General features: G+C 41.5%; 1 protein-coding gene across 1 annotated transcript in view; it reads left to right on the forward strand.

Moving 5' to 3' along the window:
* Window positions 1-17,078, forward strand: part of LOC134855219 (PHD finger protein 10-like) — a 32,547-nt gene that overhangs the window by 12,339 nt on the left and 3,130 nt on the right. The gene's annotated exons all lie outside the window — the stretch shown is intronic.

Raw genomic sequence — 17,078 nt, forward strand, 5'->3', positions numbered from 1 at the left:
TCCTGCGGATAATGTCCACCATCGTCAATGACCTGCCATTCCTCTCCGGCTTCCAGTTCGCCTGCACTTAGTAGTTCCTCGCCCAATTTGTCTGGCTGTATCTTATCGATCAAGAAGTCATCCCCGTACCTATTGTACCTCATGCCTGTGCGTTTACGATTGCCAGTCCTGGTTTCCGGTGGTGTTGGTCGATCCGGCTCCATCCACTTCGGTACCTCGTTTTGCTCTGGGTCGTTCCAGTCTTCTTCTACAAATGAACCTGCATCCGACTCCACTTCTATCTTTTCGTTGTCGTCCAAACTCAAGTTCTCATTACCATCATTTTTCTCTCTAGTGCCTTTCTCATTCACTTCACACGCTGGTTCCACCACCAGGTACTCAAGACCTTCCATGTCTTTTGGTAGGCACCAGTCCTCCGGGGACGGGACGTGAGGCTTCAGATTTTCGTAATGTGCTGCTCGCCCAGTACTCAAGCGATAGAACCGTCCTTGTTGATGTACTTCCGTTATCATGAACGGTCCTCTCCACTTCTTGAGTAGTTTCTTTGTTCCCTTGGGCGGTATGACATTTTGGAAGACCCACACGTATTGGCCCACTTCGTATGGCTTTGCTCGTAATATCTTTTCGTCATATTTCTTGCGTTGCCTCATTTGCGCTTGCGCCGTGTTTCTCCGGCATAGCTCGTTTAGCTCTTGTTGTCTTTTAATCGCTTCCTTCACGTATGCTTGAGGCGACGTCCTCTTCCCCTCGTACTCCGGGTAGAAGAATGTTAGAGGCATTGCCCTTTCCCTGGCCGTCAACATCATGAAAGGACTGATGCCTGTCGTTGAGTGCTGAGTACTGTTATAGGCTCCTACTACCTGTGGCAGGTATTTGTCCCAGTCCGTCATGTATCTTGAGCAGTACACCCTTAGCATGTTGACCAGTGTCCTGTTCTGTCTCTCTACCAACCCATTGGTCTGTGGATGATAGGTCGTCGAGTGTGCTTGAGCAATGTGTGATCTCTTCATCAATTCTTTTGTCAAGTCCCCCACAAAAGCCTTGCCGTGGTCCGACTGGAAAGTCATTGGACAACCATACCGCGATATCCAATGCGTTATCAGGTGATCACATGTCTCCTCTGCTGAGGCTGTCTGGCACGGAACCGCTTCCGCCAACTTGGTGAAGTGATCTATTATAACTAGTATTTGGTTATAACCCGATTCCGTCATGCAGATTTTCTGATGGTCTATCTGCACCACTTCATTGAATTCCGAACTCTCGACAGACTTGAGGGGAAACTTCATCTTCCTTGGGTCTTTTACTTGAAGGCATGCTAGGCAGGCATTCACCCATCTCTCGCAAGCTTTTCTCATTCCCGGCCAGTCAAACCTATGAAGTATCCTTTGTTGTACTTTATCTATCCCCTGGTGGCCCATCTGGTCGTGTGATCTGAAAAGCACCTCCGTTTGGTACAATTGTGGTAGTATGATGAGGTTGTGTTTGTGTAATATCTTTTCCTCATCTCTTCTCTTGCACGCTACCACCCATTCAGCTGTGTGATAAAGTAAGTCTCTCTTTTCTTTGTAGAACTGGCTCAAGATCTTGTAGCTGTCTTCCTCAAGTTCCCCCTTCTCCTTGACTCCCGAATGGATCCATTTGGAGAGGTTACTTGTCATTTTGTCATTCTTCTGGGCCCTTATTAGGTCAGACAGCCTATATCTCGCCTTAACGTGCTCCTTTAGCGCCATGATCTGTCCATTCATCTCACCAGGGTTGTGGATGTCATCGCTCAGTTTCACGCATATCATCCTTTTCACGATTTTCATGTCTTCTGGTACCAGATTCGTTCTGACGTTTGAGTTGCACGATAGTTCCCTAAATGGCTTTCTTGAAACCGCTATTTTTCGAGCTCTTCACCACCTCGCACCTCTTGTATTTCCAGATTGTACGTTCCTGAAGATGGATCCGTCTGTAATTCCCTGTCGTGTTGTCTTATCTTCTCTTCCGCCAGTATCATGCATAGACTGTCCTGGTCTTCGCTGCTCTCATCCGAGTCTTCATCCCATTCTTCACGCTCCCCGGACAATTTCCCTTCTCCGGTTTCTTCTTTTTCCATGAATCTGGACCACTCCCCGGACTCTTGATCTAGTCCCAGGTGTTCAACCTCTTCTCGGAATGTCACTTTCTTATCCCTGACTTTTGTCTGCTCCAGAATATTTTCGGGGATTTTTTCAACTAGTGATCGCACAACATCCTTGCTATCAGTGACGCTTCCTTTTGAGAAGTCAGTATTGTTCACTGTTTCTTCTCTCCGAAGTATGGTTAGTTCCGGTGCCTCCTGACCTTTCCCTCGGATCACGGGCTTATCATCTGATAGTTTCTCAAGCAACCTCATTAAGTCTTCATCTATTCGGACCGTTCCCTCCTCTACCTGGATGAGATCATAACCTTTTGCCTTGAGCGTTTCCCTCACGATCTTGGACTTGAGCATTATTCCTATCGGAATCCCTCTGCTTTTCTTCAAGATGGTTTTTTCAGGAGGCTCTTTCGGCAATTCGGGATGATCTTCAATCGGTTTGCCTGATTTGTCCAGCCATCTCGTGAGTGGAAGACTGTCGTACGTTTCCTTGTCCATGAAGGAGAAGCCATCTTTGATCTCAGGTCTGTCCGCCTCTCTTTGTTCTTGTCTCTCGTAGAACTCCGTCTTCTTGCTCAAGCTGTCGGCATTTCGATGTTTATCCCGTGTTCTGTGCTCAATTATCATATTGTATCCGTCCAAGCGAACTATCCACCTCCCAATATAGCTCTGGTCCATTGAGTACGTTTTCAGCCAGCTTAGTGCTCGGTTGTCGACTCGCAGCTTGAAGGGCTCACTGCCTAGGTATGCTCTGTATTTTTCGACAAAGGTGACCACTGCGAACATCTCCGCTTTCGGTGCTCCGTACTTCATTTCTGTGTCACTTAGGACTTTGCTCCCGTATGCTATTGGTCTCAAGACTGTCTTCCCATTCCATTCTTGTTCTTGATGGAGAATCCCAGAAATCGCGACTACCGACGCATCCGTGTCCAGCACGTACATCCCCTTCTCAGTCGGCATACCCAGTACCGGTGCCTCACATAGCTCTTTCTTTATTCTCTGGAATGACTCTTCTGCCGCGTTGTTCCACGTGAACTTCTTGCCCTTGTGTCTCATTAACTGTTGCATCGGGTATACCTTGTCCGCATATCCTTTGATGAATTCTCTGTAGTAGTTAGCGAAGCCCAGGAAGCTCATCAGCTGGTGTTCCGTCTTTGGTGACTTCCAGGTTAGGACTGCCTCCACGGCGTCTGGATCAGGTCTGATACCGTGCTTGTCTACCATCCTTCCCAAGTATTTAATTGAGTCCTTGAGTATCTCGCACTTTGATGGTTTACACTTCAGCCCCGATCTTTTCATGCACGCGAACACCTCGTCAAGCCTCTCAATGTGGTCTTCTAGTGTTGGCGTTGCTATTACCACGTCGTCCACGTAGCACATTACCAGGTTGCCATACTTCTTCGTCACGCCTATCAACGCGTGTGCCATCAGCCGCTGAAACGTGGCTGTTGCATTGCAGAGTCCAAACGGCATCCGTTTCCATTGAAACAGACCCAACTCGCAGGCGAACCCTGTCTTATCCCTGTCTTGCTTCCTTAATGGTACCTGCCAAAAGGCCGAGCCTAAATCAAGAGTCGTAAAAAATTTCGCATCACCTAACTTCGAGAGGCTCTCATCAATTCTAGGTATGGGATAGGCATCCTTCACCGTGACGGAGTTCAGGTATCGAAAGTCACAACAAAACCTCAACTGGTCGCCTTTCTTTTTGGCCATCACTACTCCACACGCCCACGGTGACTTGGATGGTTCTATCATGTCATACTCTAGTAACGTTTCGATTTCTTTTCTACACGCGTCCGATTTGTGTGGGGTCATGCGCCTCGCCCCCTCCCTGTGTGGTACCGCGTTTTCCTCAAGTTCTATTTCATGCTCAACAAAATTACAACACCCGATATCCGCCTTATGCCTTGAAAAAACCTCCTCGTTCCGCTCTAGTACGTCCTTGATGGCTTCGAGCTGTTCATCTTTCAGTTTGCCCCTCAAATGTTCAATCTCCGGCAGAACCGGTTTATCAGTTTGCATTTCATCTAGTGTGGGTCGCTCTGGAAAGTTCGAACAGCTCGAAAGCCCATCGTCCGTTTCTGACTTAAGTGATTTGATAAGACCTGAAGAATCTTTTATTCTCTGCAATCGTCTCAAGATACAAATTTTGTCCCTGTGGTTGGGACAATTAACAACTTCATTTTGTTTTGAGTTTTCAATCGTTTCGTATCGAGTTTTAACCGGTAAAGCATATCCCAGCTTCCTCCCTCTCTGTATCGTGATCGGTATATCAAGGGTATTCAACAAGACACTGACGCAGAGGCCACTCTTCGTTATCGAAAATGATCTTCCTAAAACAGCAGCGCTTTGACTATTAGGATTTGGAACTATACACACTTGCTTGTTATCACTTAGTTCATTATAATTTTTCATCCTCAAGCTTACGATTGCCGCTTCATTAGCTTTTAGCCTCACTCTCGTACTCAAGAATACCGGTGCTTTGTTTTCATTTGCCATTATTAAATTTACCGGTTTGATTGCGTACCTCCTATCCGGGTTCCGTATCCTGAACATTGCATTATTTAGATCAATCGTTACGTCGAAATTCCTGATGAAGTCTCTACCCAAAATGAATTGGTCAGATTCATCTAGGTTTTCTACCACGATAAAGCTCATCCACAGGTTACGTTCCCCCAAATTGAGGGCTATTATCGGCGTCCTGCCCAGCACCCGAAGGGACCCTTTGTTTGCAGCTGACAGCCGTATTCTCGAGTCTATCAAGTCACCTTTGTCAAAGCCCATCTTTTCCCATGTTTCGATTGGTATGACGCTCAAGACTGCTCCCGTGTCAAGTAATCCACGCAACTGAGTCTTTTTGCCATTTATGTCTAGCACGTGCCCTGTCACATCTGCCTCCGTCCCAATGTGCATTGCATCTTCTTCAAGCATGGCGCAGTGTCCAATCGATCTCACTTTCAACTCTTCTTTCCCCACGTAGATTTGTCCAATTAGGTCTTCGTCACATGTTATCATCGTCTTGGTATAGATGTTGATTCCATCTATATTTAGCATCACCTCGTGTGGACCATAAGCTTCAGTGTACCTATTATCAACACGTACCGACTTGCTGCCCCCTCTCGTGAGTACTGCTTTGAGCGCTCTAGAAGTCGTTTGTGGACTTATTCCACTCAAGTAGTCTGCATACACGTCAATGTGCATTATCGTCTGGTCGCTCGGCTCGCTCAAGTTTCTGGTTACCTCGTGGCCGCCCACTGTGATTATCGACCTTATTCTTGCTCCGATTTTCGATATTCCAAAAGGTTTACCTGTCACCATTTTCACGGTGTTACAATTCCCAGTCTTTGTTGAGCCCGTTCTAGCCTCTGGTATTGAGTTCGATCCGGTTAATGCTTCGTTAAAATTCTGTCTTTCGATCTCCAACTTCAGTCGTTGCTCTATTTCTTTCGCAGCCAGATCCTGTTTCACTTTGGCAATTGCTTCCGTCGCCGCTTTCTCATAATTTATCTCTAGAGAGTTCCCGGCCGTGGATTCTATCGCACCGTTAACATGTGTTACAGCTTTCACTGTCTTTGTCGGCAATTCGGTGTTTGGTGCTCCTAAGTTCCTAGATTCAAACTCGTTTTGCCTGTTCCGTTGATTCTGCACCGCCGCTAATGCCAACTTATGTTTGGGGTGATTCTGGTCCTTGACCGCTTCCCAGAACAAGGGACAATCCATTCTGAAGTGCCCCTCCTGGTTACAGAAGAAGCATCTGGCGCCTATCTTGATGATTAAACCATTATAGTACTCGTGTTCCTCCATCTGGCTCATATCCTCCTCATCCGGTGCATACCCTAGGCTCTTCATGCCTTGTTTGTACGTTGTGCAGTCAGCCACGTGATGATCCGCTGACCCGCAGTTCGCGCATGATCTGCGCTTGTCCATATCATCTCTAGGTTTGTACCATGATGACCTCTGGGGTTGGCTTCCCCCTTGCGTGTTCCTGTTTTCTGAATATGAGTATTTCTTAGGTTTTATCAGCATATATTCTCTTGATTTTTGTCTCATTTCTTCTGGGGTGGGTGCGCTGTCCTTCGACAATGTGTAGTAAGTTGCTAACATTGTCCTTAAGTCATCACTTTTTACCCCATCAATGAACTTCGAGGCAATGCTAAAGTTCCTTCTGTTTGTCGACTCCTCTGGGTCACTCCTCCTTCTCAAGCTCTCGAGGTCATCTAGGAACCGATCTATTGACTCGTCGTCCCTCTGCCTTCTCTTTTCAAATCGCATCATCGCTTGGTGACCCTTCATGCCTGACCCGAATCGATTCAGCAATATCTCGAAGATCTTGTCCGCGGTGTCGCGTTCTTCTTCCTTCTTTGCGACCACGCATTTTAATGCCGTTCCTTCAAGTTGCTCGGTATGGCTGTACATGCTTGTCTCTCGTCATTCAAGTTATCTTGCTCTAGATGTAATCTCATCACTTCCACCCAAGTGTCAATGCATCCATCGGAGTCATCTTTGAATTCTTTTGGCTTCTTGAATGTCTTTCTTGATTTTCCCTCTCTCCTGTCGCTCGAGTCAGTGTTCCTCGTGGCGAAGGCCTCTAGAGTCCTGTTCATCATCTCCCAAGTGCTGGCCCATGTCATAGCATCCGGTCCTGTGTTGCTGTTAGCTGTCGAATCTCCCGGACCAGTCGTTGTATTCGACGTTCCATTCTTCATTATTGTTTTCGCAGCTGTTGGTGCTATGCTCATCGCATCCCTGGTTATGGGCAACGGTGTCGATTGCCGTTTGTTCCTTTGTGGTTCTACAAAGTCAACTCTGGTGCCTTGCGTACGATCCGCTGCCGGTCTTTCTTGTGGAGTAGAACTTCTCAAGATTGCATCCAATTTCGCCTGTATTGCACACGAACTCTTGGCCTGACTCTTGCTCATTGTGTCCATTCTCCTTTCCAGGCTTCCTAATTGGCTGTTGACATCATCATATCGGTTCTTCAACTGTTGCATGTCTGTTTTGATGTTCTTTTCTCGTTCTTCATTGGTGGCTTCTACCTTATCTGACATTTCCTTGAGTCTCTCATCTGTTGCCTTAGCTAGGTTAAAATAACTGTCTAGATACTCGTGCTTGTTGTATCTTAATTCTTTTTTTATCACCTCTCTATCTTCTTCACTGTGCTTCAGTCTTTTGTCAATCTGATTTAGTTTCGCTAACAAGTCACCCAGCTCAATGGTAGTCTCTTCATGGTCAGCTGTTGGTCTTTCTTTGGCCGTAGCCTCTGCTTTAGCGTGTCCCTCTCTTAGGTTGGCTTCTGTCGTCTTCGTGCTCACTGTCCCAAATGTCCGTGCTCTTTCAGCTTTTGGTTCTTCAGTTACGTTTTCTTTCGTTTTGATTCCGACCATTATTGCCAACTTCTCCGTAAAAGATGTCCTTTTTACTTGAGAGTCTTCTTTCACCGTTTCTTCGGTGTTGCCTATTGCATCTTCCGCGTCGTCTGTTGGTGAGAACTCTATGGGTTTCGGGTTTGGTTCTTCTGCATTGGGCATTGGAGTTGACTCCGTCGCCATTTTCCCTGTTTCATCCACACTTTGATCGGGTGTCTCTAGATCAATCTCGATGGTGGGTTCTACTCGCTCCCCTTCCGTGCCCTCTTTTGCCCTGTTCTCCGCTGTACTCCTTGTGCTGACCATGTTAACTGAAAAGTTCTTCTTTGTTATCTTTGGGCCCATTGATGTTGTTCCGCGCAGCGATGAATTATATTTCGTGTTTGATCCACTTGACCTTTTTTCGAGCACCGGTACCCTACTCCGTCTCATTATTTCTATTTACAATTGCTTTTATTTACAATTTTATTATATACACAATTCTATTTAAGAATAAAAAATTTTTGTGGTAACAAATTCTGTACAACGTGTTAAAAACCTTGTTCCAATTCTTTTTCTAAAACCTCCGAAAAATTTCCTTTAATGTGGTCCCAACCGTACCTGTTTCGATTAGTCTTGTTCTGTCTTAAAACACACACTTGTTGTAATTTTACTTCAATTTTTATACCGTCCCAAGATTTCCAATTACCGTCTCTACTCTTCTTTGTACCGTCCCAGGCTTCGTTCTACCGCCCCAAGACTGTTCGGTACTATCACAGTACTTTCCGGCAGTGTCCCAAGACCCTTGTCCCAAGACTACTGTCCCAAGACTAGTGTCCCAAGACTACTGTCCCAAGACTAGTGTCCCAAGACTACTGTCCCAAGACTAGTGTCCCAAGACTACTGTCCCAAGACTAGTGTCCCAAGGCTAGTGTCCCAAGACTACTGTCCCAAGACTAGTGTCCCAAGGCTAGTGTCCCAAGACTACCGTCCCAAGACTAGTGTCCCAAGGCTGGTGTCCCAAGACTACTGTCCCAAGACTAGTGTCCCAAGACCAGTGTCCCAAGACTAGTGTCCCAAGACTAGTGTCCCAAGACCCCTGTCCCAAGACTACTGTCCCAAGACCCTTGTCCCAAGACCCTGTCCCAAGACCCTTGTCCCAAGACCACTGTCCCAAGACCCTTGTCCCAAGACCCCTGTCCCAAGACCACTGTCCCAAGACCCTGTCCCAAGACCTTGTCCCAAGACCACTGTCCCAAGACCCTTGTCCCAAGACAACTGTCCTCGAGACTGTCCTGTCCCAAGACTTCTTCGGTACTGTCCCAAGAGTCGTCACGGAGTGTCTGTATATCGGATCTGTTTCTTCTTCGTTGTAGGGTCTTCTTGATTCACCGTACCTTGTACCACCACTCAAGCTCTAGTAAAATTTCCCCAAAAACCCTCTCTTAAAAGCCAAATGCTGACCCCCCTCTTCTTTTGGTTCTTTCTATTTCAATGTTCCAAGCAACTTGAGACCAAAACCTGTGCGCAGGTATCTTGTGATCACCTGTTCGTATAAAACCAAACACAAATCCTCACCAAAATGCAACAAAAATCTAACTAAGAAAAATATTAAAACAGAAAAATGAGCCCACCTGAAATTCAAAGGTGACCAATGTCTACCTTTCGTCAAAAAAAATGTCTGGTACCTAATTGCCACGCGTTTTCCTCCCCCCACTAGTGATCTTATGGGGTATCACAAAAGCTATCTTTATTCGGTCCCCCCTACCAAACCAACCAGCGTACCAGTCTTAACTCGAGTTAAATTTTGGATATCCACCTATTATTACCAACGCGTGTTATGGCTAATGTAACTAAATCAACGATGTCGATTAATTAGTTACTCTAGTTTCCCCCCTTTTTACAATTTGCAACCGCTCACCTCTAACCTAACCAGCCCCCCTGCTAACCTCCCCCCTTTCTAGCCCCCCTTCTTAAGCCTAAAAATTACCTTAAGCGCCGGGTGCTAAACCTCTCAAGAGAAAACCGTAGACCTGTTTCCAGGCCTGCTTAAGTAAAAACGTTCCTCAAAACCGGGGGATTTCGCTTATCCAATTTTACACTTATCTCCTATAATGTAATGTGGATTTTAAGGATACCCGTTCTGCCCAACTTGAGAACTCGAGAACTGTCAAATCCTTCTTGGCTGCATTCCCACTCGACTGATCACCTGTTCCAGTCCAGTCTCCTATTGGTTCAGCTCAAGTGTTCCTGAACCAGTTTCCCACTCGGCCGGTCACCTCTTCCAGTCGAGTCTCCTATTGGTTCAGCTCAAGTGCTCCTGAACAACCTTCCCACTCGGCTGGTTACCTCTTCCAGTCAAGTCTCCTTGTTGTCCAGCTAAGTTTCAAGCTGTCTGAAAACCCTTGACAACGCCCCACACTCGGGCGCTTTATTAAGGTTACTGGGTTAAATTGCTAGGTTGATCGAAACGATCGAACTTGTAAAACAGTATGGGTATACTATTTAATTAATATAAAGGTTTGATCCAACTGATCTGGTGTCAAAGTCACTGTCTTTTTTCGTTATATGCTTTTTGTTCCTTTTTCTATTCTTTTTTGGTTTTTTGTTTTGCTTTTTGTCTTTTTGCTCGTGTTTTTGTCCCCCTAGTTGCCCCCCTTTACTCGGTTAGCTAAGCCTCGTTCGGAGAGCGTACCAGGAAATTTTCTCGAGTTTTCTTAAAAAACTATCACGGTACAACCGGAAGGTTTGCACGTTCCTGTCGAACCGTACCGCCGGTACTCTAGAATGGGCATTCAGCCCGAAGCTGTCTCAAGTGGGTTTGACTCCGTAGTCTTGATGTCGTAAACACCCAGGAGCGCCATAAAAACACTATGTAACATTCGTCTGCTGCAGTCACACATGAGTCTTAAGAAAAATAGGCCCTATAACTATTGGCTCAAGAGTCAGGGACACTATCTCTTGTGTTTTTCCACCTCAAATCAGTCGGAGCCAATTCGGTTCGCTTGTGACATGAGACTACGACCCGCTACTGCTTAAGGCTACTACCAAAATATCCCCCCACTCTAGAATTAAGAACGTTCCCATACTTAGGTCTCAAAATACCCAAAATACATGAACGCCGTTAAAAACCGGGTCGGAACAATCCGTTAAGTTACTTTTTTATTAGACAGTGGAACTTTGATCCATTTCAGATGGATCAACCTAAAACTCGCCTTACCTCAACATAACAATCATAAAACACACTCTAGAATTTAAATTTGTACTCACATAGTAGCACGCTCAAGAACCAGGAAGTAAGTAAGTCGGTAAACAACTCAAGAATCAATAAAGTAACTAAAATGAGTTTAATGTTAGTCAGTTTTAACAACAAGAACAAGTTTTTACTCTAGACTGCAAGTTCTCGTGAACCATTGGGACACTCCAGCTGTCCACCTTTCCACCGAAGGTTCACTCTGGTCCAGTTAATAATAGTATTCCAATCGCAACAATCCAGTTCGTGGGAAAGCGCTCGTCTCTGTTTTAGATGGGACAGCTCTACTCTGGGTTATTATTGCTACTGAAATTGCGAATAGCAATTTCCCACCGATTTTTCTAGCAACTTTCCCGCGATTGTTACTCAATTGTTCTGACTTCTTTTTTTTTGATTTTCAGTTATCGCGAGAAAATCGTGCATGACAGGCTCCATTCGAAATTTTGAAAAATTAAATTTCACTCCAAAATTAAGCGCTTTTTGCTTCTCTCAAGGTCAAACTTCTAAATATGACCGACTGGCACAATTATTTGCATATCAAAATCTTGTCACTTGTTGAGCTTGTTTGGCAAAAGGTCATTTTTTTGGAAAACAATTACTTCCTTTACATTTTTTTTTTGGTTTTTTATAAATCAAATCGACCTTTATTTGAAGCAAATGAATCAAGGCTTAGCATATAATTACTTCTTTCGAAATATTATTTCGAATAACTGTTTATTAGGCTTGCGATTAGCGAGCGTTATCAAACTTGAATTTAGACCTTTTTTTCGGATTAACAACTTGTTTTACGGATTGACTTGAATCCTTTGTATCTTGGTTCATAATGAATTCAAACTTTCATGTATTCCCAGCCAACGTAGACTTGAGGTAACTAATATGCCTTGGACGGCGAAGTTCTTTTTTAACGGGAAATACTCTGTTTGAAATAAAATTGTCGGCCTGTTATTTGTCTGCTTATCTGTTGTCGACTTAGTTGTCAGATCTTGGAATCGTTTTTCTTGCTGAGCGCATTTCTTTTTAAAGTTTCTTTTAGTGTTTGACATTCTCATTCAATTTTACTTACTTTGACTTCGTAGTTCCTTCCTTGTTTTTTGTTTTGCTAAAAAATTCCTCTGCCTATTTTTTATTGTTTTTTTTACCTAATTTTAGGTCGTATCAAGGGAAACGCATTTTTAATACTCTCTTCCGCTCTTTTCAAGTTGGTTGCTTGTTTACCAATCGGTTTGACAAAATTTCTTTTTGGCTATTGGAAAATTTAAAAAAATAATAAATTGAAAGACCTCCGTCTACAGCCTTTGAAAAAGTCTATGAGAGAATATTTGACCCATATTTTTATGAGGAAATATTTGACACACATTTTTAATTTTTTTTCTCGGTAACCACTTCTCTCAAATTTGAGTTTTATGGTGTCAATGAACAGAATTGTTTTGAAAAGTTCCCTGCATATGCGGCTACACCCATTTTTCTCACATAAAGTTTTGACCCTCGGAAAAGTATATTTTTTCCACCGTTTTGTGAATCCTCTTGATTTTGGCTCAAAAACTAACCTCTCAAATCTGAATGTTCTAAATTTTTTGAATGTTCTCGAAAAATTTAAAATTTTAAATTTTTTGAATGTTCTCGAAAAATTCCCTGCTATATCTGAAATTTTGGGTTCAATTCAATTAAAGGGTTGTTTGAAACTCATTTTTTATGCAACTGCGTCCAAATTTTTCTGACAGCAAAAGTTTTGGACCTCGGAAATGTGTTTTTGACAAGTTTTTGAAAGTTATTTCTCGCTAACTATCCTGTCAAATCGATTTCATGGTTTTAATCAAAACAACAGGTTAATGACAGTCTACGTTTATAATTGGCTATGCCCATTTCGCTTAAGAAAAAAGTTATGAGCTCATGATTATGATGAATTTTTGAGGTCTACTTTATCTCAAGTAATTACTGCGCATGACGACTTTTGAATTAATATGCCTGTGTGAACTCTTTAAACTAAATTTGGAATCCAGCGCTCAATTAAATTGGAATATTTGCATTTGGTTTTCGGATCCAAAATAGTTTCTTTGAGTATTCCCAAAAACTAGCCATTCATTCCATTTTATTCTAAATATATTTTTTTTGTTTTTATTTTTTTTTTGGTAACTAATCCATTTTTTTTGTTTGCTCCAAAGTTTTGACATGGAGATGGTATCTGGAAGATGTTGAAATTGGAGAACATAGTGGCGTTATTATTGCAACGCCCTAAAAGTTATCGAGTTTAGTTTTACTCATGATCAGGTGAATGATGCTTATTTGCTTCCGCTGCCTGTGTTTTGAATTTTGTTCTTGAAATTATTTCAAATTCGTATTTCAGCTTTACAGCTAGCTCTGAATATGATATTGATACCTCCAAAAATGCAATTGTATCAGCAAGATTTTGAAGCTTTCTACTTGAGCATAGTTTTTCTGACGACTGAATTTTCGGACTGGATGACTTTCATCAACAAATTAATTAGAATTTGTTTTCGTCATCTTTCTCAGCTGATCATGCACGCCTTGTTTTTTTCGATCTCGGCTCAACTCCGTTTTTTTAGTTCTAGTACATATAAAAGGCGGAACATCAGATCTTATTTTTATCAATGAAGATTCCGATAAAAATAAAGTTGTTAAAAAGCATTTAGTGACCAATAAATTGTTCTCCAATTTGTTTTTGTTCCTTTTAATTGTTTTCCCAGCCAATCCTTAATCAGGTAACATTCTTTAATAGTTAGATGTATTCGCGAAAACTGTATTCGTCAAAATCAAGAATCGAGTAAATTGTCGAGATACTTTTCAACGGACTCCTGTAAAAAACCATGAAGGTCATTTCCGTAACGGAGTCCTTAAAGTTAGAACAAAATTGGCTACATTTTTTAAACTGAAGTTCAACTCGTTTAATTGCTGAATAAATGCTGTTTTGATGCTTCGCTTGTTCGAAAAATTGGATTTACGGAATTGTTTCTACCCTTGCGATAAGCAAGGGTTCAATCGGTTACTATACTTTTTTCCGTAAGGAAATTTGTCCACAGGATGACTGAAATTTGGTCATCTCCAAATGCATCTCTTTTTCTACCCAACTTGCACGTCTAACAGCTGGCTTCAACGACTGATTTGAGAATTGTCTTACAGATGATATTTTTTTAGATATAAGTTAATTTTTTGTAGGCTTTTTTGATTTCGACCCAATTTTTGTTGGCTTGCCGGGTAATCTTTTGTTGGCTTGCCGGGTAAGCCGGGATGCTTGGTTTCTGTTTTTTTTTTTAATTCAAAAAGTGCGCGAAACTAGCTAAAGTGTTAATTAGATAAGTGTTAATTTAGGTTTGAGCAATTTTATTTGAAATCGATTGAAGTTGAATGCTTAACGTTCTGTTTCAATTTGTCAAAAAAAGATAAATTTCCAGATTTTTTACAAGATTGACTCGACTGATTTGTCTACAAAGGAATATGGCGGCAAGTTTTGCACAAGATTCAGGAGTGTGGTTCTTTTTGGCTATGTTTTTGCGTTTTTTATTTTCTTTGTTGGCGTTTTCTACTGTTATTTTTTGTTATGATCTAGCTCTCACCATTGCGAATACATTTCATAATTGATAATGATTGAAGTACTTGGGTTATTTTCATAAGTTTTCAGAGTTGTTTCAGACAGTTGTTTTTAATTTTTGCGTTCATGTTTTAAAATTTTTTACTAAAGCAGTGAGCGGATAGGGCCTTTGACACTCGATTGTTCTCTTTGTATAGCAGATTGTTTGATTGCAAGGTTTAATTAAGTTTTCTAGTACATTTGGGATTTTTTTGTGTCTCAATGTTTTGATCGAAATGTCTTTTCTATTGGTCATCAGAAAGAAATGGATAGAGTTCAGTCCAAATCCTTCTTTTATTTTGAAAGTAATTGGTATCTATTACATATGCAATAAAATTTTTCTTGAATTTTTGGCCTAAAATTTCTTCAACAAAATTCATTCATTATTTTCAAGTTCAAGGCATTATCTTTTGATTTTTGGAGCTTATTGTATACCGCAAGTGATTCGAAGATCAGGTGGTTTGCCTCTGTGTACGATTTACTTTGTTACTTGACATTTTCCATTTGCAGTGACAGCAAAATGTTAATATCAGTTCTGTGTGTCTGATCTGATTGATACTCCCTATGTATACGGATTACCTTACGACAATCTGGTTTTTCCGGCTTTTGGTCTGGTTTTTCAGAAATTTGCATACGGCACAGAACTTTTAGTCAAAATTAAGTTATTAATAATACTCAGTAATTCAAATTCGTCTGCATAAAAAAAGTTTGACAATTTCGAAAGTTTTCTGAAAATCCTTTCTCGATAAAGTCCTAAGTCCACTGCTGCTTTTCAGTGTAGAAATTTTATTAGGTAAGAGTTTTTGATTCGATTGAGGGTGTCAAGTACTATTTAACTAGCGAACTAGGATTTAGTTTTTTTTTCAACCTAACTCGCAAATTAAGCTGATCATTTGGTATCACTTTTGCTATAATCACTATCTGTAGTATTAGAAAGCTCATAGCATCTTTTCTGATTCATTTGTGGCTTGTGCTTGGCGTTCTTTAAGCGTCCGTGGCCGAAATAGAAGTGCGTGGGACTGAATTTCCAGGTCTAAGGTCCGAATCGGTTATGTAAAAAATTTTTCACCAATTTACTTATTCGAGGCTTATTTCTAGTTTGCCTTATTTGACTTAATAGAGCTTTTTTGGTCGTTTTCTCGCTAGCTTTTGCAAAGCGCAGCTTTACCACTGTTAAATTTTGGAATTTAATTGACTTCATTCAGGTGATATATGAAAATGAGTAAAAAGATGTATAACTTCATTTACATTTCAACACGGGGACATACAAAAAACTGTTTAGCTAGTCGAGGTGTGCCCTGAAAAACCTTAACATCAGTTGCGAAAAGATATCGTCGAAAAGTACAATCAACAATATGCTCAAGAATAATTTTTTACCTCTAATCAAATTACAGTAAAATTTATTGTAAAACCGGTCTAATTCAGGTACTGAAAATTGTTTTTGATTATCTGGACTAAATTGATTCGAACTGAGAAAACCAAAACACTTAACTGAAATATTCCGCCAAGATAGCTGCATAGTTAGAGTACGAGACGGTAACGATGGTAGGATTTTTAGATAATCTCTGCGTAACAAAAGATTCCAGATAAAAGGTGCTATTTGGGGCTCCTCCCCATAAGTTGTAAAAAAATATCACGAAAAATTTGTCCAAAATACAAATCGAATACAGTGTAATTTCTCGTATCTCAAGAATATCGGAAACATGATCAAAATTTCGTTACAAGAAAATTGTTTTAATTATTCATCTCTCCATAAAATTATTTTGATTAAGATAACTTTTTGGTGTTGCACCATTGGATATAACCTGTTCGGAACGGGTTTTTCGATATTCATTTATACTTAACAGCGTCATCTTTAATGGTAATAAGATCCGTAATCGAATTCACCTTAAACATATTTGAACACACCCGACTTATTCTTTGTGAACACTTTGATTTGACAGTTCCTGCTGGTATTGATGAACTCGCTGCTTTTTTTCGAATATCATTGTCCCATGATGTTAGACGCTCATGAATGATAACAGTTTTCCGTTAAGTTCCCTGCCCCCCTCCCCCCCCATTTGGATGAGTTGGGGTTGAGTGGAAATTTCTGAAATACCAGGCATTCCTTGCTGGTGCAGCGTTCCTGTTGAACCACCCTTCCCTCTAGAGAACCCCATTGGTTCTTCAAATCCAAAAAAAATGAACTATATTGATGCACACATTTCTCTAATCCCAAAATCTGTTCATCTCTCTCGGCCATTCGCTTCTCCAAAGCATCTTTTTTTAAAAATAACTTACTGATAATGTCGACCTGGGCCAATACTTTACGCTGATGTTGTCTCTCTTTGGTGTTGTGTGAGGCAAATGTAATTAGTTATTTTAAATAGTAAATCAAAGGCTTTTAAGTATTTATTTAAGTATAAGTTTCAAATCCAAACTGCTCTTTTTTGAGAATTTTTTAGTTCAAAGTTAAAAGACGGCGTTGAAAATGAGATCGACTGATTTCTGGCTGATGATTCGTTCGTTGAAAATTTATAACTCAATGTTTCTATCGAAGAAAAAACATATGCAGTAGATGGTTTTGAGTCAAGGCAAATATTAACGTTAACTGCGTCGTTCGAAGTGCGAAAATAGATTTTTTATCTGGGTGCGCGGAGTAAGGGAGGGAGGGGGCTATTAAAACTAATACGGGCGTGTACCCAGGTATATTTGCTCTAGCTACATCTTCGAAAATATTTTCAATATTCATTTTTTTCTAAGAACTATTTTCAGACTTGTTTTCCTCTGTGTACA

This window comes from Symsagittifera roscoffensis, chromosome 10 (genome assembly GCF_963678635.1).
Source record: "Symsagittifera roscoffensis chromosome 10, txSymRosc1.1, whole genome shotgun sequence".
Classification (NCBI taxonomy): Eukaryota; Metazoa; Xenacoelomorpha; order Acoela; family Convolutidae; genus Symsagittifera; species Symsagittifera roscoffensis.